The sequence below is a fragment of the Staurois parvus genome, unplaced genomic scaffold, assembly GCF_062004578.1.
Source record: "Staurois parvus isolate SC_StPar_1 unplaced genomic scaffold, SC_StPar_1.0 ptg000377l, whole genome shotgun sequence".
NCBI classification, from domain to species: domain Eukaryota; kingdom Metazoa; phylum Chordata; class Amphibia; order Anura; family Ranidae; genus Staurois; species Staurois parvus.
Window position 1 is genome coordinate 567,501 of NW_028318173.1, and position 24,134 is coordinate 591,634.

A 24,134-nucleotide genomic window follows, 5' to 3' on the forward strand; every position below is an offset into this window, starting at 1 on the left:
TGGTCTTGATTCGGCGCTGTGAGGATTTGGCGCAAGCAGCATGAGAACTGAGCATGGGTCACAGGACACTTTTGCTGATGATAAGGTAAGTACTAAGTGATAGCTACGGTGATAGTTTAGAGCAGAATTTCCAAACAAAAGGCTAGTTTACCATCTTTCTGACTTTAGGGGGGCTGGACAGTGGCCAGTAGAAGTAGAAAATGTCTAGATGTCAGTGGGAGTAAACAGTGTCTCAGCTTTGGTGGTGGTGGGAATAGAAAAAATACACAGCACCTGTAGTCAGTAGAAGGAGGAATAGTTCCCCATCATTGATATCAGAACTCTATAAGAACTAACCACTTGTTACCAGCCTTTGGCTTGTTCCTCGACTACGCTTCTGCTTGATTCCAAACTATGACCACTTGTTACCAACCTTTGGCCTGTTCCTTGGCTATGCTTCTGCTTGATCCCAACATGTGACCACTTATTACCAACCTTTGGCCTGTTCCTTGGCTATGCTTCTGCTTGATCCCAACCTGTGACCACGCGTTACCAACCTTTGGCCTGTTCCTTGGCTATGCTTCAGCTTGATCCCAACCTGTGACCAAGCGTTACCAACCTTTGGCCTGTTCCTTGGCTATGCTTCTGCTTGATCCCAACCTGTGCCTGCTTGTTACCAACCTTTGGCCCATTCCTTTGCTATGCTTCTGCTTGATCCCAACCTGTGACCACTTATTACCAACCTTTGGCCTGTTCCTTGGCTATACGTCTGCTTGATCCCAACCTGTGCCTAATTGTTACCAACTTTTGGCTTGATCCCCGACTACTCTTCTGCTTGATCCCAACCTGTGACCACTTGTTACTGACCGTTAGCTTGTTTACTGACAATGCTTCTGCTTGATCCCAACCTGTGCCCACTTGTTACCAACCTTTGGCCTGTTCCTTGGCTACGCTTCTGCTTGATTCCAACCTGTGACCACTTATTACCAACCTTTGGCCTGTTCCTTGGCTATACGTCTGCTTGATCCCAACCTGTGCCTAATTGTTACCAACTTTTGGCTTGATCCCCGACTACTCTTCTGCTTGATCCCAACCTGTGACCAATTGTTACTGACCTTTAGCTTGTTTACTGACAATGCTTCTGCTTGATCCTAACCTGCTGTATCTGCTACTGGACCCCAGCTTGTTCACCTTTTTGTGGGGTGATCAAAAGGACCGCAACCTAATACTAACATGCAGCAAAACCCATCTCCATCATCAGTAGCTCTGGTGAACATGAGTTAGTGCTTAGACTCCACACCTCTGGTGAGCGTATCTACCGGGGTGACCTGCTGCTGCACTTATCCAGCTGGTCAGTAGGAGCCTCTGTACTGCTGGTCTCCAAGCCTGACCCCTGACTGTGACACCCAGGCTCCACACCATGGCCTACATTTTATGGATGAGAAGAGTTTAGAAGGAGTGAAGAGTAAACACTGTGCTGTTCAGTAAAGAGCAGAACATTGTAAATAGCATCCTATTTCCGTCACACTTCGTAAATCAAGACCAAGACATGGAGTAGAGTGAGCCACAAGAGAAAAGGACCAGCAACTGCCCCAGGAGGAAAGTTTGAAAAGAGGGATATTCACACAACTTGAAACAAGCCAGCTTTTATTCTCCCAAATAGCTTCTTGTTTATGCATGAACCAGTGTTTATTCTTTAAAAGACTAATGGAGGTAACTCAAGCTGAAGAGCATCTGGAATCACTATATGAAGAATTTTAAAGCACCTACCAAAATGAGAACTGTAAACAATGGCACACTCAACATTTCTACATGAAAAACTCCTTTATCTAAGATTGTAGGAAAAATGAATTCTTATGACTTTCGTGGGTGCAAAGCGTATTAAAAATGCCTAAAAGAAGAGAAAAAATATCCAGAAAAACTGTTAAGAGTTTTATGAGGAACAAGGATTTAAGACTTGACTTGCGTAGACTTAGCTCAAGTGTTGACATCTCTAATACAAAATCTATATTGAATAAATGAATAGGACTTTAGCACCAGAGACCATACCGATTGTATAACAAAAGTCATAAGTGAAAAGGAAAAAAAAAAAAAGTCATAAGTGTTTATTGACAAATAAATGCTTCTAAAATTCATACGGACAGTCGAACACTCCAACTACAAAAATAGATTTGCTTTGATATACAATCCCTGACCATATCAGCTAACACCTCTTGTGTGTGAACAGTTCCAGATTATGCACAGAGCAGTGCTGATGCGTTTCGTGGAAAACATCCATCTCCAGGACAAAGTAGTCAGCAATTTTTTTTTCTATGATTTTAGTCAGTTGCCTTTAAACATATCCATGATGGATAATAAGAAACCTAATAAATATTTACAAAATGTTACAAACATGCATATGTAAGGGGGTGTTAGAATAGTTTGGAGTTGGCCACTAGGCAGTGCCCACCCCTATGATATAAATAGTAGGTGGAGTTAGAGAAAGGGAGAGTTTGGGTGTAGAGTCTGAGAAAACAGGAGGAAGACTCTGAAGCTGGCCCCCCCCATGGGACTACATGGAGTCTTCCTGGAAAGGTCTAGTCATTCCAGCAAATGGTATTCCCCTGCTGTGGCGTACCCTGAGATGTCCTGGTGTCCTAGATAGGACTAGGGCTGGGGACAGGACAAAGTATGAGCAACATGGGGAACACCACCACTGCAATTGGTAATGAGATGCATCATACCCTGCTGTTATGCAAGGAAAGCATTGAAAACTGACTAGACTCATTTTTTGGTGGGTGGGCTTAGGAAAGGCATGGTCTTCTTAGACTTCAAAAGACTGCAAAAACATCCACTGTACTTCAATTAACTGAAGTAAAATTAACATGGATTCAACTTCTGTGTCATATTGAAGAGTTAAGCTGCCTGTGGGTAATATCAAGTCAACAGGTGACCATACTGTCTGGACCACAGGTGTCAAACTGGCGGCCCTCCAGCTGTTGTCAAACTACAAGTCCCATGAGGCATTGCAAGATTGACAGTTACAAGCATGACTCTCAAAGGTAGAGGCATGACGGGACTTGTAGTTTCTGAACAGTTGGAGGGTTTCCAGTTTGACACCCCTGGTCTAGACAGACTGGGGTTTATTTACTAAAGCTGGAGAGTCCAAAATCAGAAACCTGGAAGCTGATTGGTTTCTATGCAGAAGGGAGTCTGATTTTGGACTCTCCAGCTTTAGTAAATAAACCCCACTGGGTCTAAGGATGTATGTCAATGCTTTAGGTGCTTGTGGATGATACCAAGTCAGCAGGTGACGCTACTATCTGGGCATACTGGGTCTAAAGAAGTATAAATGTGTGTTACAAATCAAGGACTTCCCCAGTGTGAATGGACCATAATAGTAACATTTATATCAAAATAAAAAGTAAAACATTTTCAACAAGTCTAGGATCTAGAAAGGGAAGATTGGTATTCCAAGTAAACACAATGAAGAACTACGGGGGCTGTACCAAAAGTAATGCAAAAGTGGGCAAAACATTTTCATTAACTTACATTAACTAACTTTTCCTCTATAGCAGTGGTCTCCAAACTGCAGCCCAGGGGCCAGATGTGGCCCTTTGCTTGCCTGGATCAAACCCTTGGGGCACGGTTCCTCCAAATGCCCCAATGATAGGCCACCATTGCTCTAACAACATTTATGGGACACTATTCCTTTCACATGTACCAACAATGGGGCACTATTCCTCCAACTGACACCAATGATGGGGCATTATTCCTCCCACTGATACCAATGATGGGGCATTTTTCCTCCAACTGCCACCAATGATGGGGCATTATTCCTCCAAATGACACCAATGATGGGACACTATTCCTCCCACTGATACCAATGATGGGGCACTATTCCTCCCACTGATACCAATGATGGGGCACTATTCCTCCCACTGATACCAATGATGGAGCACTATTCCTTCCACTAACACCATCAATGTGGCACTATTCTTCCCACTGACACCAACAATGGAACAATATTCCTCCCACTGGTACCAACAATGGAACACTATTCCTCCAACTCACACCAATGATGGGACACTATTCTTCCCACTGACACCAATGACAGGACATTATTTCTTCCCAATGATACCAACAAAGGGGCACTATTCTTCCCACTGACACCAACAAAGGAACGCTATTCCTCCAACTCACACCAATGATGGGACACTATTCCTCCCAATGATACCAACAATAGGGCACTATTCCTCCCACTGATACCAATTATGTGGCACTATTCTTCCAACTGACACCATTAATGGGGCACTATTTATCCCATTGATACCAATGATGGGGCACTATTCCTCCCACTAACATCATCAATGGTGCAGAATTCCTCCTATTAAAACCAAAGATCAGGCATGGTTTGCTCCCACTGGCCACAGTCCAGACCCCCCCAAATCTTGAAGGACAGCAAAGTATCCTTTTGCATACAAAGATTGGAGACCCCCTGATCTATAGTAACTCCTTTTTTAATGCAGGTAAATAATGGCTTCCAAGCAGAAGCAATGTGCCATCATTGAGTTCTTGATGAAGGAGGGGGTGCAGGCTGTCTGACATCCACAGACGACTACAGAATATTTATGGAGATGACACCATTACACCATTGGAGATGACAAGAGTCACCAATGACACGACTTTGCACTTCTCAATGATGTCTCAATGATGTAGCCGTCTGTGGATGTTGGACAGCCCGCACTCCTCCTTCATCAAAAACCCATTGACAGCATATTGCGTCTGCTTGGAATCCATTATTTACCTGCAATGAAAAAGAAGAAGAGATGTTACTGTAGAGGAAGAGTTGAGGAATGGCTGGCCTATCATTGGGGCATTTGGAGAACCAGTGCCCCAAGGGCTTGATCCAGGCAAGCAAAAGGGCCACATCTGACCTTTGGGCTGCAGTTTGAAGACCACTGCTACATAGGAAGAGTTACTCTATCAACTTGTGAAATTGGAATATCCTTTGTAAGTTAATGAAAAAGGTATGCTCACTTTTGCATTACTTTTGGTTCAACCCTTGTATTTCTCATGTATACTTCTCTCAACCCCTTTAAAGGCACGCACATGCTAGACAGCACGGCTAACTGATTGTATTGACTAATCGGTATGATAATCCATCGAGTCTCTCCCCCCACCTTTAAAACGTCTCCTATTCACATTGTATGTAAGACACAACCTGCTACGACATGGTACAAGGTAATGAGGTTAATGGCCGGAACATTTTTCGTCACCTAATTAACAAAAGACCTCGAGGGTCAAGAGCCACTTGTAATATTCCAATCTGACTGAACAATCTAATAAGTTTACGTGGAGGTGTACAGAATAGAAAATGTATTTGAGCTCTCATAAGGTCCATTGTGTTCATAGAATTAAGATAAGGTTTCAGAATCCAGTAACTGGCGAGCTGAAACATTTTCATTAGACCTAAGTAGAGAGTAAAGCTATCCATACACTATAGTATATCTTATTTCAATCAATGTTACTTACAGTTTGCTTGATAGATATTTCTAATTTTCTTCTGGCTCAAGTTAACCTTCCCTTAAAGCGGTTGTAAACCTCATACATGAAAATGAACAAAGCACATCCTTCTATAGTGTGTTCTTGCTTCAATCCAAAGCACATAGTATGACTTCTGTCTGCTGTTTACTTCCTCTGCTATCTGCATGAGTCACTTTTGAAAGACATCAAGGGATCCCGAGGGACAGATCCGCCCTCCTTCAGCGCACAGCAGGTGATTGACAGTCTCAGCTGTGCATGTTTCCCTATGAGACTGTGTAGGGGTCTCTTACCTCCACTCAGGTCTCAGATTACACGCATATCCCCACCCCCACCTGCTGAAGCTCAGAAATGCTGTGTAAATTCTGGATTCTAAATGGCTATGGAGAAGAGCGGGCAGTAGATAAACAGGTACAACTAATGTATATACATGCGAACTTACATTAGCGTGCCCTGTCTTAAAAAATGTTAGCTAAAAAAAGTATAAGATCTTTCCAATTGCCTGGAGTGCTGAACACCACTTCAATGTTTTGAAATCATCCCCCCAAATCTGATGGGAAACCAACAGTTCTGGGAGCCTCAGTCTCATGAGTCCCTCACAGCTCTTCTGTGTTCCTCCCTCTGATCTTACAACACTGTGGGATACATTAAGTCAGAGGGAGGATGAGAGTTACAGGCTACCCAGAACACCAACACTCCCAGAAGGCCTCAAAGGGAGGAACAAATGGCTCACCCCAATAACCTCAAAGGGAGTTTAGAAGGAGGAACTATTTAGAGCTGCAGGAGACCCAGAACACTGACACCCCCAGAAGACTTCAGAGGGAGGAAGGAATGTTTCACCCTATGACCTCAAAGGAAGGTCATAAGGAAGAACCAATGAGAGCTTCAGGGAACCCAAGAGACTGGCTCCTCCCTATGAGGTTTTCTGGGCGTGTCAGTGTTCTGGGTCCACCGCAGCTTTTATTGGCTCCTCCTGGCCTTTCTTTAAGATCATAGGGATGAACCATTGGTTCCTCCCTCTTCAGTCTTCTAGGGCTGTCAGTCTACTGGGTCCCCTGCAGCTCTCTTTGGTTCCTTCTGACCTCCCTTTGAGGTAATAGAGGTGAACCTCCCTCTGACCTGAGGTCTTCTGGGGGTGTCAATGAGAGCTACAGGGGACCCAAAAGACTGAAACCCCCAGCAGACCTCAGAGGGAGGAACCAATGATTCATCCCTATAACCTCAGTTGGAGGGCAGAAGGAACCAATAGGAGCTGCAGGGGACTCAGGAGACTGACACCCTCAGAAGACCCCAGAGGGAGGAACAAATGGTTCCTCCCTATGACCTTAAACAGGGGTCAGTAGAGGAACCAATGAGAGTTACGGGAGTCCCAACAGATTGACACCCCTAGAAGACCTCAAAGGGAGGTCAGAAGCAGGATCCAATGACTCAGAACCCAGAAGTGCTGTTTTCCCAGTGGACTGGGGGGGGGGGGGGTTGATTTAACAGCATCTGAGCAGTTTTTGGCGGTGTTGGCACCAGGAATTTCACCATTCCTGGTGCCAACACCGCCAAAAACTGCTCAGATGCTGTTAAATCTCCCCCCCCCCCCTAGTCCACAGGGAAAACAGCACTTCTGGGGTGTCAATGTTCTGAGTCATTGGGTCCCCTATTTACTGCCTTTTCTTTTTTTTTTACAGGCAACAAAGCTTTTTTAATAATATTTTTTTTTGCAACAGGGTTGCTTTTACCGTGGTAACGCGCATAAAAGATTTTAGTGATTGGGTTTACATCTACTTTAATAGACTGCACTGTCAGATTGAATATTTTCTCGAAGGCACAGTATGAATATAGCTTTTGGAATTGGTTGATAAAGGAATGCAATGAATAGGAAGCGTATTGTAAATGTAGTAGCCAGATTTCATCTCTACAGCTGTAACAATCTGAAGGTAACGCTGAAGGTAACCTGTTTATATATTCAGCGATGAGCTCTAAAGTATCCCCGTATTATGTTTTCAGATAATCTTGTGGACTCAAGTTGCATTGGCTTTTTAAACGAGCACGAACTCAATTTCGTTGACTCTTCAGTATTTCTCAAGCTTGAAGAAATGTATATTGAAAAAGCTAGATTTCCTCTGTAGATTCAGCTTTTGAGAACATCGGTTAGAAAGATTTTTTGGACCAAAAGTTGCTCCTTAAAGCTCAACTCCTTTGTGAGGGATTCTCATAATGTCATGCTACATCTTTATCTCAACACGGTTTTCCTTAATGCCTTCAGCTTGTGTAACCTTACATGGACCAGAGAAAATTTAAAATTTCCGCCATGAACCCATTTATGTCATTTAAACAAAAATAGTTACATAGGTTGAAAAAAAAAAAAAAAAAAGTCCATCTAGTTCAACAAACAGAAAAAAAAAATAGAAAACCTCTAAATACAGAGCCTTATATTATTATTATACATTATTTATATAGCGCCAACGGTTTGCTCAAGGCTTTACATTATAGTGGGAGACAATACAGCAACAATACAAGAGGGATTTGAGACCCCTGCTCCTTGGAGCTTACAATCTAGGAGGGAGAGGTGAGTGGTACAGTAGGTAGTCACTGTGGAGGATGGAGTTGTTGGAAGATTAGAGGATTCCGGAATTAACAGAGGGCGGGATAGGCTTCCCTGAAGAGAAAGGTTTTCAGTGATCGCCGAAAGGCAAGTAGAGTAGGTGATAGAGTAGGTGATAGTCTGATAGGTTAGGGTAGGGAGTTCCAGAGGATGGGTGCCGCCCTGGAGAAGTCTTGGAGACGAGCATGGGAGGAGGAGATAAGGAAGGTAGAGAGTAGGAGGTCTTGCGAGGAGCGAAGAGTACGGTTTGGGTGATATTTAGAGATATGTAAATTGGGGCAGTGTTGTGGATGGCTTTATATGTCATTGTTAGAGTTTTGAATTTTATCCATTGGGCAACTGGGAGCCAGTGGAGGGATTGGCAGAGAGGGGCGGCGAATACAGAGCTGTTAGTGAGGTGGATGAGTCTGGCAGCAGCGTTCATGATAGACTGGAGGGGGGATAGCCTACGATGAGGCAGGCCAATGAGGAGGGAGTTACAGTAGTCGAGTTGTATCTTGGAGATGTTGCGGAGGTGAATTCTACATGATTTTGTCAGCGATCGGATCTGGGGCTGGAAGGACAGATTGGATTGGAGTTATACTAACAGTTGATCGAGAGGAAGGCAACCCCCCCCCCCCTATAAGGCATGGTCCAATTTGCTCTAGCAGTGGAACAAAGGTTCGTACAGTCCATAAAAGAGTTTATTTTGCAACACAATCCAATGTGTTTTAGGGGCTCAACACTCCCCCTCCTTATCAGGACTTCAGAACAATAACCATAGCTTGAGGGATACCGTCCTGAACTGTAATTTGGAACCCATGTAGGTGGATGTTGTACAATAATAGGGTTAGGGGTACTGTCCTGGACTTGTAAGTTGGAGCTCAAGTAGCCGTATATCTTATAGAATAATAACCATAGGGTGAGGAATGCCATCCCTTGACTGTAAGCTGGAACCCATGTAGACATATCTGGTATAATGACAACTATAGGGTGAGGGATTCCATCCCTTGACTGTAAGCTGGAAACCAAGTAGAAATATGTTGTAGAATGCTAATCATAGGGTGAGGAATGCCATCCCTTGACTGTAAGCTGGAACCCATGTAGGCGTATCTTGTAGAATGATAACAAAAGGGGGAAAGATAACATTCTGGACAGTAATTTGGAACCCAAGTAGATGCATCTTGTAGAGTAACCTCCATAGGGTGAGGGATACCATCTTGAACTTTAAGTTGGAACCCATGTAGACATATCTTGTAGAATGATAATTATAGGATGAAGAATACCATCCTGGACTGTAAGTTGGAACCCATGTAAACATATCTTATATAATGACAACTACAGGGTGAGGGATGCCATCCCTTGACTGTAAGCTGGAAACCAAGTAGACATGTCCTGTATAACAATAACCATAGAGTGAGAGATGCCATCCTTTGACTGTAAGCTGGAAACCAAGTAGCCATATATTGTAGAATGATAATCATAGGGTGAGGAATGCCATCCCTTGACTGTAAGCTGGAACCCAAGTAGCCGTATGTTGTAGAATGATAACTATAGGGTGAGGCATACTGCCTGGGACTGTAAGTTGGAACCAGGAGTGGACTGACAACTCTAGGGGCCCCCGGGCAATAGGGGATCATGGGGCCCCTGTGTCCTTGCCCACACTCAAAGCACACCCAAAAAAGCCTATAAAAAAGGTACCAGAGGCATTTCATAGGGCCCCCTACTGACCCTGGGCCCTCGGGCAGTGGACATATCTTGTAGAATGATAACTATAGGGTGAAGAATACCATCCTGGACTGTAATGTGGAACCTATGTAGAGGTATCTTGTAGAATGATAACCACAGGGTGAGGGATACCATTCTGAACAGTAATTTGGAACACAAGTAGATGTATCTTGTAGAATAATAACCATAGGTTGAGGGATACTGTCTTGGACTGTAAGTTGGAACCCCAGTAGACACAGCATATCTCGTAGAACGATAAACATAGGGTAAGGGATACCGTCCTGGACTGTAAGCTGGAAAAAATGTAAGAGTACCTTGTAGAAAGATAGCCATAGGGTAAGGGATGCCATCATGGACTGTAAGTTGGAACCCTAGCAGGTATATCTTGTAGAACGATAACCATAGGGTAAGGGATGCCATCATGGACTGTAAGTTGGAACCCTAGCAGGTATATCTTGTAGAACGATAACCATAGGGTAAGGGATGCCATCATGGACTGTAAGTTGGAACCCTAGCAGGTATATCTTGTAGAACGATAACCATAGGGTAAGGGATGCCATCATGGACTGTAAGTTGGAACCCTAGCAGGTATATCTTGTAGAACTATAACCATAGGGTAAGGGATGCCATCATGGACTGTAAGTTGGAACCCTAGCAGGTATATCTTGTAGAACTATAACCATAGGGTAAGGATGCCATCATGGACTGTAAGTTGGAACCCTAGCAGGTATATCTTGTAGAACGATAACCATAGGGTGAGGGATACCGTTCTGGATTGTAAGTTGGAACCCAAGCGGGTATGCATACTGTAAATCATGCAGGTGCTTGTACAAAGATAGCTATTGTTGTACAAATGCTCACATGATCTTTACACGCCTACTTGGGTTCCAACTTACAGTCTAGGACGATATCTCCCACTTTGTAATTATTGCTCTACAAGCCCTGATAAGGGGGGAATGTTAGGTATGTAAGGTATTTAGCATTAGTTTCCCCAGGGATCCCAAGTTAGGCGTTTTGGGGTAGCTGGAAAAAAAGAAAAAAAAAGAGGGGGGGGGGGAAATGTTCAGCCCCTTAAATATGTCAGAGTTTCTTGCAGAATAAAATCTTTTATGGATTGTACAAATTAGTGTGGCACTCCTGTCCTTTCAGAACTAGGTTTCTGACCCGGTCAAAAAATATTTTTTTGATCTTAAAAAATATAACAAATTGCTTTCAATGGTGTATTTAACAGAAGAGCGCGAATAGAAGTTCATTGTTGGGGGTGTTCAATTATTCAACAGGTTTGACAGACTACGACACAAATCCGCTAAATTTCCAAGGCATGGCCCGAGCTATTATAGCAAGCAATCCACTTTGTATTGTAGGAAGGAGTAACAAGAGAAATTGTTCAAAAGAATGAAACGTCAGGCAGGTCAATTAGAAACCGGAGCTAATCTGCATAAAATAAATTAGAATTGTAAATCTGTGTGCATTAATCTAATAACATTGCGAGATCCCAGTGAGAGCTTCAAGGTAAGTAAATAAAATGAAGACATTGCCGGCATGCAACATATCAATTTGGCTTGTTTATTTTCTATCTTAGAAATGCATTGGGAGAGATCCTTTATTAAAGGGGAAATAAAAGACGTCAAGAGTAGCATGGAAAAATGAAACTTATAGTTGGCCTCCAGTGGTGTCATGGAGAGCCAAATGGGTATAGAGGCGTCCAATTCAGAGATGATCCAACTTCGACGTGGTAACCACCAACAACTGGTCTCAGGGGACCAAGCCCTTAGCCTATCTCAACCTTTTCACCCCTGAGGATCCCTTGAAATAATTTTCAGCTCTTTGGGGAACCCTTGATAGAACAAATTAATTGAAGGTTGGAGGGAAAATTGGTGACCAGTGGGAAGAATGCCATCCTTATAGACGACGTATTAGATCATTGAACTCATGCCCAGGGGTGTATGGCATTTGCCTAGAGTGGCATTTTTCAGGGGGGGCAGCACTGCCCCCTTGGAAGAAGGGACGGAAGAAGGGACACACGTGGCATGGGGACCTGGTGGGTTCCAAGAGAGGCTGTGGGTTTCATGATGGTGTATGCACAGCCCAACTCTTGTTATCGGGGATGTCCGGAGCTGTGAAGGTAAGTACCTTTCTCTCTCTTGCCATGGGGGATGGTGGCTGGTGTACGGGGGGCAGTAGTAGTGGAAGGCTTTCTCGGGTGGGAGGCAGGGGTGTTGTTGATCAATGTCAGGGTCTCTCTGCGGGGGGCGCCAATTTTTTTCCTGCACAAAACTTAAATACACCACTGCTCATGCCGCTGGCTCTGCCAAATGATATTGTCTTTGACCTCCCATCTGATGGTGCCTGTATAATTCCAATCAACCAAATCTTAAGGAACCCCAAGCAACCTCTGAAGGAACCCTAGGGTTCCACAGAACCCTGATCAAGAATGGCTGGATTTAGAGAACCTTGGCCAATCGCTGTTGGTTACCCCAAGGTGGTGCTTATGAAACCAGAGTGTTCCTGTTTATTATAGGAGTTGTCCCAAAAGGCATTGAAGTTGGTTTACTAAAGAAGTTGTGCATGCTCATTTTGCAAGGGAATTTGCCTTTAGTTTGGTGAAAATTCAATTTGCAAAGATTACCCAATCACAAGCAAGGAAAACAAAATAAAGTATATATTTTTTTGTTTGCTCATGATTGGATGATGGAAATCATTCACTAGGCAAGGGGGTGGCCAGACGTTTCAGTACGAGTGCCACGTTGTATAGTTTACCAACGTTCAAGGGGCGGAAAAAAACAAATCCATTTTAAAAGTGAATGGATAAATATGCGCCAAGAAGTAATTTGAAATCAGAGCCCCCTCTTCACATCAAAATTCCCCCCTTACACATCATAGCCCTCCATATATCAGGGTCCCCATCAGAATCCCCACTTACACTTCATAGCCCCCCTTATATCAGGGTCCCCATCAGAACCTCTCTTTACACATCATAGTCCCCCTTTTAACAGGGTCCCCATCAGAATCCCCCCTTACACATCATAGCCTCGCTTATATCAGGGTCCCCATTAGAACCCCTCTTTACACATCATAGCCTCCCTTATATCAGGGTCCCCATCAGAACCCCTCTTTACACATCATAGCCCCTTATATCAGAGTCCCCATCAGGACCCCCTTTACATTTCATAGTCCCCCTTATATCAGGGTCCCCATCAGAACCCCCCTTTACACATCATAGCCCTTTTATATCATGATCCCCATAAGAACCACCCTTTACACATCATAGCCCCCCTTATATCATGGTCCCCATCAGGATCCCCCCTTACTCACCATAGCCCCCCTTATATCAGGGTCCCCATCAGAATCCCCCCTTACACATCATAGCCCCTCTTATATCAGGGTCCCCATCAGAACCCCTCTTTACACATCATAGCCCCCCTTATATCAGGGTCCCCATCAAAATTCCCCCTTACACATCATAGCCCCTCTTATCAGGGTCCCCATCAGAACCCCCCTTTACACATCATAGCCCCCCTTATATCATGGTCCCCATCAGGATCCCCCCTTACTCACCATAGCCCCACTTATATCAGGGTCCTCATCAGGATCTTCCCTTACTCACCATAGCCCCCCTTATATCAGGGTCCCCATCAGAATCCCCCCTTACACATCATAGCCCCTCTTATATCAGGGTCCCCATCAGAACCCCTCTTTACACATCATAGCCCCCCTTATATCAGGGTCCCCATCAAAATTCCCCCTTACACATCATAGCCCCTCTTATATCAGGGTCCCCATCAGAACCCCTCTTTACACATCATAGCCCCCCTTATATCAGGGTCCCCATCAGAATCCCCCCTTACACATCATAGCCCCTCTTATATCAGGGTCCCCATCAGAACCCCTCTTTACACATCATAGCCCCCCTTATACCAGCGTCCCCATCAGAACCCCTCTTTACACATCATAGCCCCCTTATATCAGAGTCCCCATCATGACCCCCTTTACATTTCATAGTCCCCCTTATATCAGGGTCCCCATCAAGACCCCCTTTACATTTCATAGTCCCCCTTATATCAGGGTCCCCATCAGGACCCCCTTTACATTTCATAGTCCCCCTTATATCAGGGTCCCCATCAAGACCCCCTTTACATTTCATAGTCCCCCTTATATCAGGGTCCCTATCAGAATCCCCTCTTACACATCATAGCCCCTCATATATCAGGGTCCCCATCAGAACCCCTCTTTACACATCATAGCCCCCTTTTATCAGGGTCCCCATCAGGACCCACTTTACACTTCATTGTCCCCCTTATAGCAGGGTCCCCATTAGAATCCCCCCTTGCACATCATAGCCCCCCCTTATATCAGGGTCCCCATCAGAATCCCCCTTATATCAGGGTCCCCATCAGGATCCCCCCTTACACATCATAGACCCCCTTATATCAGGATCCCCATCAGAATCCCCCCTTACACATCATAGCCCCCCTATATCAGAGTCCCCACAATAATCTCCCTTACACATCATAACCCCCCTATATCAGGGTCCCCATCAGAATCCCGCCTTTACACCATGGCACCCATCAGAGTCCTGGCTTACATCATGGTCCCCATCAGAGCCCCCTATATATCAGATTGAGAAAAGCCCACGGTGTATGTGCCCCTGGAGTGACTTTCAAGGAGGTGCCAGAAAAATTGTGGGGTAATTCACTATGTTTTTGGTATGCCATCTTGGACACAGCACTCTTGCACCCTTTTTTTCCCTACCTCCTGGGCTGGGTATTTTGGCTGGGACCAGGGGAACTTCCATACTGGACAGAAGGCCAGTAACTGTCTTGCACTTTGGCACCCACCTTAGTTATTTTGCACAGCATGTAAGCGCTTTACTCACTTCTTGGACTTGCCTCTGAAAGTTTTGAGGGGAGACGGCACGTGGCCTTATGGCCAGGTTCTCCCCCTCTAATGGGGCCTGACTTCAGGGGAGCCCCACCTAGTACTTGAGTGGACCTTGCCTCAGCAGAAGAATGGGTCTACCTGGTTTCGACTGGATGGACCACAAGTACCCTAGTCCTGATCAGGAGTCTTCTGCCCTGGGGAATAAGAGCCAAGGTCATTTCTCTTTCGAAGAGGACCATGTGTACACCCTGTGCACTTTTTTTGTGTGGTCATCTTTTTTTTTGGTACCTGGTATCTCGGGTTTGTGCATCCACTGAGGGAGTTCCTCATACATCAGGGTACCCATCAGAACCACCCTTACATTACAGTAATCAGTGGGGATTGGGGGGTAGAAGACCAACTGATACAAATCCTCATAATCTGCACTGAGACTGAGGATACGCCACTCACCCTAGCTAAGGGCCCACAAACAAAATCCATAAGCTGGCAGGATAAAACCTTTTAGTGGGCTGCAGCTTGAGAACTTTCAAGGCAGTCTTGATCCACTTGCAGACCTATGGGCAATTTTTGGCCAACTGGGGGAAATGTTTAGGCATTTGGCCAAGGCACCCCTGAAAACCCCAGGAGGCACCCCAGGGTGCCATGGCTCCATGGTTGAAAAAGAATGCTTTAGAGAAACTAGCGTACCTGGAGGAAGCCCATGCAAGCACAAGGAAAACATGCAAACTCCATGCAGATGGTGTGCTGTCTAGGATTCAAACTGCATTCCTCAATACTGCAGGACAGAAGGGCGAACCACCGAGAAGGACCATGGATAAGGGGGTAACACCAGTCCTCCTGTAGGGGTCCCAGGCAGCTGGGTGAATCAGATGTAGGCAGGGAGGGTGATCGGCGCAGTGGAAGGGCAATTACTGGAACCGATCCTCTGAATGGCTCTCTTTGCAGCAGCTGAAAGTGGCTTCTTTTCTCCCTCCCATCAGTTTTCAGCTGCTGCAGAGAGAGGAATACAGGGGATCGGTTCCATTAATTGCCCCACATCACCCTCCTTGTGCAACATATGTTTCCCCTCTGTTGCCCAGGCCCCCCCACCCCCACAGTGCTGCCAGCTTCCCTCCTCTCCTTCCCACCGGCAGCTGCAGGTACTAGGGCAATAGGATCTTTCAGGATGGAGAGTGGGGGAAGGGTCCAGTAAATATGTCACATTTATCACCCCCTTTCTTTCCTGAATGAACACAATGAGCAATCAGTACCAATTTTTTTTGGTGGGGTGGGGGCTGTCAGGTTGGCTGTATGGGGCCCCGTGGTCTCTAACAACGGCCCTGCCGCAGAGCCATTGATTTGTAAAACAGAAAATACTGCATTCCGTCATTAGATGGCGCTGGGTATCATAGGCGTTTCCTATGATTCTTAGCACCATCTAGTGGCGAGATGTGGCATTTTCCATTTTAAATCAATGGAAAACATTCAACCAGCAGAAAAAAAATATATCCTATATTTGTTCTTTTTGCCCCATATGGCACAGAATGAACGATCCCCAAGTCACGTTATTCACAAAGCAAGGAAATTATGATCGCCTTCTGGTAAATCAGCCACAGAAAGTGCCAGCACAGCCACTTGTAATCCGGTTAAGAATCTGTATGCAATTACCGATCATTATATTATAAACCCGAGGCTTCTGAATGGAGTCTAGAGCCTTTTACTAAGCCATGTTCAGGATAATCGTTCTCCTAATCCCCAATGCTTGACTCATCAGCAATCACCGACCTTGTCCAAATGTAATGATAGGTGGATGATATCTATATAGCCATTTAGAGTTCTCTATTGTACAGCGCTGAGCAAACCCTTTGGCGCTATATAAACTCGATAAATAAAATAATAATAATAATAATAAAATAAAAATAATAAAAAAACAAACAACCAAAACAAAAAACAAAACAAAAACAAAACAAAAAAAAACAAATAGAGTGTTGACTCAGCAACACCTAGGGGTGTATTCCTAAAAAATAAAAAAAAAATCAGATGCTAAACCACCATTGATCAAAGACTAATAAAAAAAAAAAACCAAAAAAAACAACCAAAACAAAAAAAAAAACCAAAAAAATAATTTTTTTTTTTACAAACAAATAACAAAAGAGTATTGACTCAGCAACACCTAGGGGTGTATTCCTAAAAAATAATAAAAAATAATAATTTGCTAAACCACCACCATTGATCGAAGACTAATAAAAAAACAACCAAAACAACCAAAAAAACAAAACAAAAAGCAGAATATTGACTCAGCAACACCTAGTGGTGTATTCCTAAAAAAATAGAAAAAAAGAATCATATGTTAAATCATCACCATTGATCAAAGACTAATAAAAAAAACAACCAAAACAAAACAAAAACACAAAAAGCAGAGTATTGACTCAGCAACACCTAGGGGTGCATTCATTAAAAAAAAAAAAAAAAAGAATCATATGCTAAACCACCACCACTGATAGTAAGTACATAGTCTGGCTGAAAAAGGACAAAAGTCCATCCAGTTCAACCATAGAAAAAAAAACAAACCCCCATCAAAGCACGATCCAATTCCTTCCTGATCCCCCCGAGAGACAGTCGGATATTCCCTGGATCAACTTTACCTGTAAATGTTAGTAACCAGTTATATTCTGTGTATCCAAGAAAGAATCCAGGACTTTCCTACAGCAATCCACTGAGCTGGCCAGAACCAACTCTTGAGGAAGTCTATTCATGGGTGTATTCATAAGAAAAAAAAAAAAAAGAATCATATGCTAAACCACCACCACTGATCAAAGACTAATAAAAAAAAAACAAACAAAAAAAACCCCTCCAAAAAGCAGGAGTATTGACTCAGCAACACCTAGGGGTGTATTCATAAAGAAAAAATGCTGACCATTTGGAAACTCGGGCACTGCCCAAGGGCCCGGTGTCAGTAGGGGGCCCCATGAGATGCCCCTCGTACCTTTTTCACAGGCTTTTTTGAGTTTGGGCAAGGACACAGAGGCCCCATGATCCCCTATTGCCCGGGGGCCCCATGAGTTGTCAGTCCGCCCCTGATTATAGCACTTTAGCTCCGTGGTAGCTGGTGATAGGTCACAGCACCTGCCAGTTCAAAGACTGGTGCATAAATATGCTTTTGGTCACAGGACATGCACAGCATCGTTACTGGGAACTCTGGAAGTCCTGGAGGTAGTGTGGGTCCTAGTTGTCCTGGAAATTCCAGGAGGAATACTGAAATATCTGGAAGAGATCCTGCTAGCAATCCTGGAAGATGCAGCAGGAATCCTGCAAGGAGTCCTAGAAGACCCAGCAGGGATCCTACAAGGAAACCTGAAAGACCTAGTAGGGATCCTGTAAGGCATCCTGGAAGACCCCGCACAGAATCTGCAAACTCTGGAAGACCCTTTAGGGATCCTGCTAGGAATCCTGGTAGACCACGCACAGAATTTACAAACTCTAGAAGACCCTGTAGGGATCCTGCTACAAATCCTGGAAGACCCAGAAGGGGTCCCACAAGGAATCTTGAAAGACCCAGCAGGGATCCCGCAGGATATCCTGGAAGATCCAGCAGGAACCTATGTGCTCTGGAAGACCTGTTAGGGATTCTATGAGTACTATAACATCAGAAGAGTGCAGGCTGTTCCCATCACTTTGGAATGGAATGTCGAACAAGGAATCCTGAAAGACAATGCAGGGATTCTGTAAAGAATCCTGGAAGACCAAGCAAGGGTTCTTTGAGGTATTCTGGAGGACCCAGAAGGGATCTTGAGAGGTATCCTGGAAGACCAAGCAGGGATCCTGCAAAGAATCCATGAAGACCCAGCAAGGATTCTTTGAGGAATTCTGGAGGACCCAGAAGGGATCCTGAGAGGTATCCTGGAAGACCTGAAAGGGATCCTGCAAAGAATCCTGGAAAACCTGGCAGTAATCCTGCAAGGACTCCTTGAAGACCTGGAAGGGGTCCCACAAGAAATCCTCAAAGTCCTAGCAGGGATCCTGCAAGAAATCCTGGAAGACCCCACAGGGATCCTGCATGGAATCCTGGAAGACACAGGAGAGGTACTACAAGAAACCCTCAAAGACCCAGCAGGGATTCTGCAAGGAATCCTGAAGGAATCCACAGGGATTCTGCAAGGATTCCAGGAAGATCTGAAATCGATCCTACAAATTTCCTGGAAAAACCCACAGGGATACTGCAAAGATTCCTGGAAGACCTCGGAGTGATCCTGCAAGGAATACTGGAAAACCCAGAAGGGATCCTGAGAGGTATCCTGCAAGACCAAGCAGGGATCCTGAAAAGAATCCTCACAGACCCAGCAAGGATCCTTTGAGGAATTCTGGAGGACCTGGAAGGGATCCTGAAAAGTATCTTGGAAGACCCAGAAGGGATCCTGCAAAGAATCCTGGAAGACCTGGAAGGGGTCCCACAAGCAAACCTCAAAGTCCTAGCAGGGATCCTGCAAGACCCCACAGGGATCCTGCATGGAATCCTGAAAGACATGGGAGAGGTACTACAAGAAATCCTCAAAGACCCAGCAGGTATCTTGCAAGGAATTTTGGAGGACCCCACAGGGATCCTGCGAGGAATCCTGGAAGAACTGGGAGGGATCCTGCAAGAATTTCTGGAAGACCTGGGAAGGATCCTGAAAGGAATACTGGAAAAACCCAGAAGGGATCCTGCGAACCAATCCTGAAGACCTGGGAGGGACGCCACAAGGAACCCTCAAAGACCCAACAGGAATCCTGGAAGACCCAGCAATGATCCTGTGAATTCTGGAAGATTTGCCAGCGATACTTGGAGTACTGTACCGCTAGAAGAGTACAGGCTGTTCTAGCCTCAAAGGAAATGGGGGCCACTTCAAATTAATGGCTATGGCTTGGCATGGGATGTCCAAAAAAGCGCATATACTCGTAATGGTCAAATGGCCACAAACGTTGGCCAGATATCATATGTTACTGGTTGTATTTAGAAACCAACTTTAGTAACAGACAGCAACATATACAGTATATAAATTTCGTAGCTCCACTATTCCCCAGAGCTGAATTATTATTTAGCTTCTCTTTGTTTAACACCTCGGGTAATATTTATTTGTCCATTTCAGGATCATCAATATGTCCTCCAGTGGAGAATCGGATTGACTGGTAATAGTCCCCAACGCCGTCAGCCTCACGTAGCGGACTCTCCATCCTCATACATTTGTTTTATTATAGCAGAGTCTCGGCCAAAATAAACTTTTCAGGGACATAATAAATTGTTATATAGGCCTAGATTGCTTAGCTGGAGCATGCGCGCATTATGGAACATGCCACCAGAAATCATGACGCCGCCTTCTCCATCAACAGCCAAGTGGAGGCTTCCATTGTCTGTGATCGAGTATACATAATAAACCAACACAATCCCCTAAAGGAACAAACGGCCTCTTTGCTTATATAAAAATGTATCATTAATTGGCTTCGGCAATAGAACAGAAACATAGCGCCCCTAAAAACAATTAAAAATCCCTGTACAGCTCATAAAGGAGCCTTTTGAATAGTAAATACTGATCATAATGGTGCATAGACCAACAAGCTCGTGTAAAAAAAAAAAAAAAAAAAAAACTTCACTGCTTTAAAAACAATATAATAATTTGCACTTATACACTCCAGAAGACAGGAGCATCCTCTGGGGAGGACATGCGGGTTCTATAAATAGAGGCTCTAATAAGGCTCTATAAATAACAATAAATATAAGCAATAGTATTATCAGTGTTATCGTACAAAAATAATTTAGCTATATTTTTTTTGTTTATAGATGTGTACTAAATACCTATTGACCATAAATATTTCCGAAAACATTCACCTGTGAAACGGAAAGTAACAACAAATGTTGTTAGGTTACTTTCTCTCCAAGTTTAATTTTGCTCGTCATGCAGAATAGAGTGGATCATGTGAATCCCTCCAAGTCGAATGCTATTTTTTATACATAATAAAGAGACATGTGAAACTACCACGCTGTGGCCACTAGATGGAGCTGATGATCACGGGAACAAATTCTTACTTTTTATGATCTAGTGGTCGTAATGCAGTATTTTCCTGATTCACTCGGTTCCGTCGAGGGAATTACAGTTGACCTGGAGAGGAAGCCTAATAACATTCAATTTTGCACCAGTTCACACAGAACGAATGTACATGCAGGATGACTAGCCCCACATTTTTTTAAATTTTAAAAAATGTAAAAAGGGTCAGTTATAATTTTTTAAATTTTAAAACATTTATAAAAGGGGTAATGTATACAATTTTTTTTTTTTTTTTTAATAATGGTAAAATGTTTCAATTATTTTTTTTGTCTCAGCCAGTTCACACAGAATGAATGTACATGCAGGATGACTAGCCCCACATTTTTTTTAAATTTTAAAAAATGTAAAAAAAGGGTCATTTATAATTTTTAAAATTTTAAAACATTTATAAAAGGGTAATGTATACAAATTTTTTTTTTTTTAATAATGGTAAAATGTTTCAATTATTTTTTTGTCTCAGCCAGTTCACACAGAATGAATGTACATGCAGGATGACTAGCCCCACATTTTTTTTAATTTTGAAAAATGTAAAAAGGGTTATGTATAATTTATTTATAATTATTTAAATTTTAAAACATTTAAAAAGAGGGTAATGTATAAAAAATTTTTATTTTAATAATGGTAAAATGTTTCAATTATTTTTTTGTCTCAGCCAGTTCACACAGAATGAATGTACATACAGGATGACTAGCCCCACATTTTTTTTTAATTTTGAAAAATGTAAGAAAGGGTTATGTATAATTTATTTATAATTATTTAAATTTTAAAACATTTAAAAAAGGGTAATGTATACATTTTGTTTTTAATAATGGTCAAATGTTTCAATTATTTTTTTTCTCAGCCAGTTCACGCAGAATGAATGTACATGCAGGATGACTAGCCCTGCAATTTTTTAAATGTCGAAAAATGTAAAAAGGGTCATGTATAATCTTTTTATACTTTTTAAATTTTAAAACATTTAAAACCGGGTAATGTATACACATTTTTTTTTCAATAATGGTCAATGTTTCAATAATTTTTTTACTCAGCCATCTATCTATCTATCTATCTATCTATCTATCTATCTATCTATCTATCTATCTATCACCCACAGGTGGAGCACTAGATTCCTTTTCATATGTTGTAAAGACTCTTCCTAGCTTCCCATAAGACTTTGTAAAGCCTGCCCAGAACAGTTTACACAGTCTTCCCAGAAGGGTTTGTAAAGTTTTCTCAGAAGAGTTTGTAAAGCCCTCCCAGAAGAGTTTGCAAAGCCTTCCCAGCAGATGTTACAAAGCCCTCCCAGAAGAGTTTACAACATCTTCCCAGTAGAGTTAACAAAGCCTCCCCAGAAGAGTTAGCAAAGCCTCCCCAGAAGAGTTAGCAAAGCCTTCCCAGTAGAGTTTGCAAAGCCTTCCCATAAGACTTTGTAAAGCCTTCCAAAAGAGTTTACAAAGCCTTCCCAGTAGAGTTTAAAAACTGCAATCAGGAAAAGGCCGCAATATAATACAATACGGGAATTAATCGCGATGACTGAGGTATTTGCTCAGCAATTTTTTTTTTTTATAGAGCCCAAATTGACATCTTTAAAAATTGAGTTTTCAAAGCTCTCACAGAGCAGTTTGCAAAGCCTTCCCAGAAGCGTTTGTAAAGTCTTTCCTGAAGAGTTTACAAAGCCATCCCAGTAGAGTTTACAAAGCCATCCCAGTAGAGTTTACAAAGCCATCCCAGTAGAGTTTACAAAGCCATCCCAGTAGAGTTTACAAAGCCATCCCAGTAGAGTTTACAAAGCCATCCCAGTAGAGTTTACAAAGCTATCCCAGGAGAGTTTACAAAGCCTTCCTAGTAGAGTTTACAAAGCCATACTAGGAGAGATTACAAAGCCTTCCCAGTAGAGTTTACAAAGCCATACTAGGAGAGATTACAAAGTCTTCCCAGTAGAGTTTGCAAAGCCATCCTAGGAGAGATTACAAAGTCTTCCCAGTAGAGTTTGCAAAGCCATCCCAGGAGAGATTACAAAGCCTTCCCAGTAGAGTTTACAAAGCCATCCCAGGAGAGATTACAAAGTCTTCCCAGTAGAGTTTGCAAAGCCATCCCAGGAGAGATTACAAAGTCTTCCCAGTAGAGTTTGCAAAGCCATCCCAGGAGAGATTACAAAGCCATCCCAGTAGAGTTTACAAAGCCATCCCAGGAGAGTTTGCAAAGCCATCCCAGGAGAGTTTGCAAAGCCATCCCAGTAGAGTTTACAAAGCCTTCTCAGAAGACTTTACAAAGTCTTCCCAGAAGAGTTTGTAAAGTCTTCCCAGAAGAGTTTGTAAAGTCTTTCCAGGAGAGTTTACAAAGCTTTTCCAGAAGAGTTTACAAAGCCTTCCCAGTAGAGTTTACAAATCCATCCCAGGAGAGTTTGCAAAGCATTCCCAGTAGAGCTTACAAACCATCCCAGGAGAGTTTGCAAAGCCTACCCAGTAAAGTTTACAAAGCAATCCCAGGAGAGTTTACAAAGCTTTTCCAGAAGAGTTTACAAAGCCTTCCCAGTAGAGTTTGCAAAGCCTTCCCAGTAGAGTTTACCATGCCATCCCAGTGGAGTTTACAAAGCCTTTTCAGAAGACTTTACAAAGTCTTACCAGAAGAGTTTGTAAAGTCTTCCCAGGAGAGTTTACAAAGCTTTTCCAGAAGAGTTTACAAAGCCTTCCCAGTAGAGTTTACAAATCCATCCCAGGAGAGTTTACAAAGCCTTCCCAGTAGAGTTTACAAATCCATCCCAGGAGAGTTTACAAAGCCTACCCAGTAGAGTTTACAAAGCAATCCCAGGAGAGTTTACAAAGCCTTCCCAGTAGAGTTTACAAAGCCATCCCAGGAGAGTTTACAAAGAATTCCCAGTAGAGTTTACAAATCTATCCCAGGAGAGTTTGGAAAACATTCCCAGTAGAGTTTACAAAGCCATCCCAGGAGAGTTTGCAAAGCATTCCCAGTAGAGTTTACAAAGCAGTCCAGGGAGAGTTTACAAAGCCTACCCAGTAGAGTTTACAAAGCAATCCCAGGAGAGTTTACAAAGTCTTCCCAGTAGAGTTTACAAAGCCATCCCAGGAGGGTTTACAAAGAATTCCCAGTAGAGCTTACAAAGCCATCCCAGGAGAGTTTGCAAAGCCTACCCAGTAGAGTTTACAAAGCCTACCCAGGAGAGTTTACAAAGCCTTCCCAGTAGAGTTTACAAAGCCATCCCAGGAGGGTTTACAAAGAATTCCCAGTAGAGTTTACAAAGCCATCCCAGGAGAGTTTGCAAAGCCTACCCAGTAGAGTTTACAAAGCCATCCCAGGAGAGTTTACAAAGCCTTCTCAGAAGACTTTACAAAGCTTTCCCAGTAGAGTTTAAAACACCTTCCTGGAAAAGTTCATAAATCCTCCCCAGG

At 43.3% G+C, this 24,134-nt stretch overlaps 1 protein-coding gene across 4 annotated transcripts in view; it reads left to right on the top strand.

Moving 5' to 3' along the window:
• The window catches only part of BRINP1 (BMP/retinoic acid inducible neural specific 1), a 317,361-nt gene that overhangs the window by 202,065 nt on the left and 91,162 nt on the right, over positions 1-24,134 (top strand). The window lies entirely within an intron of this gene.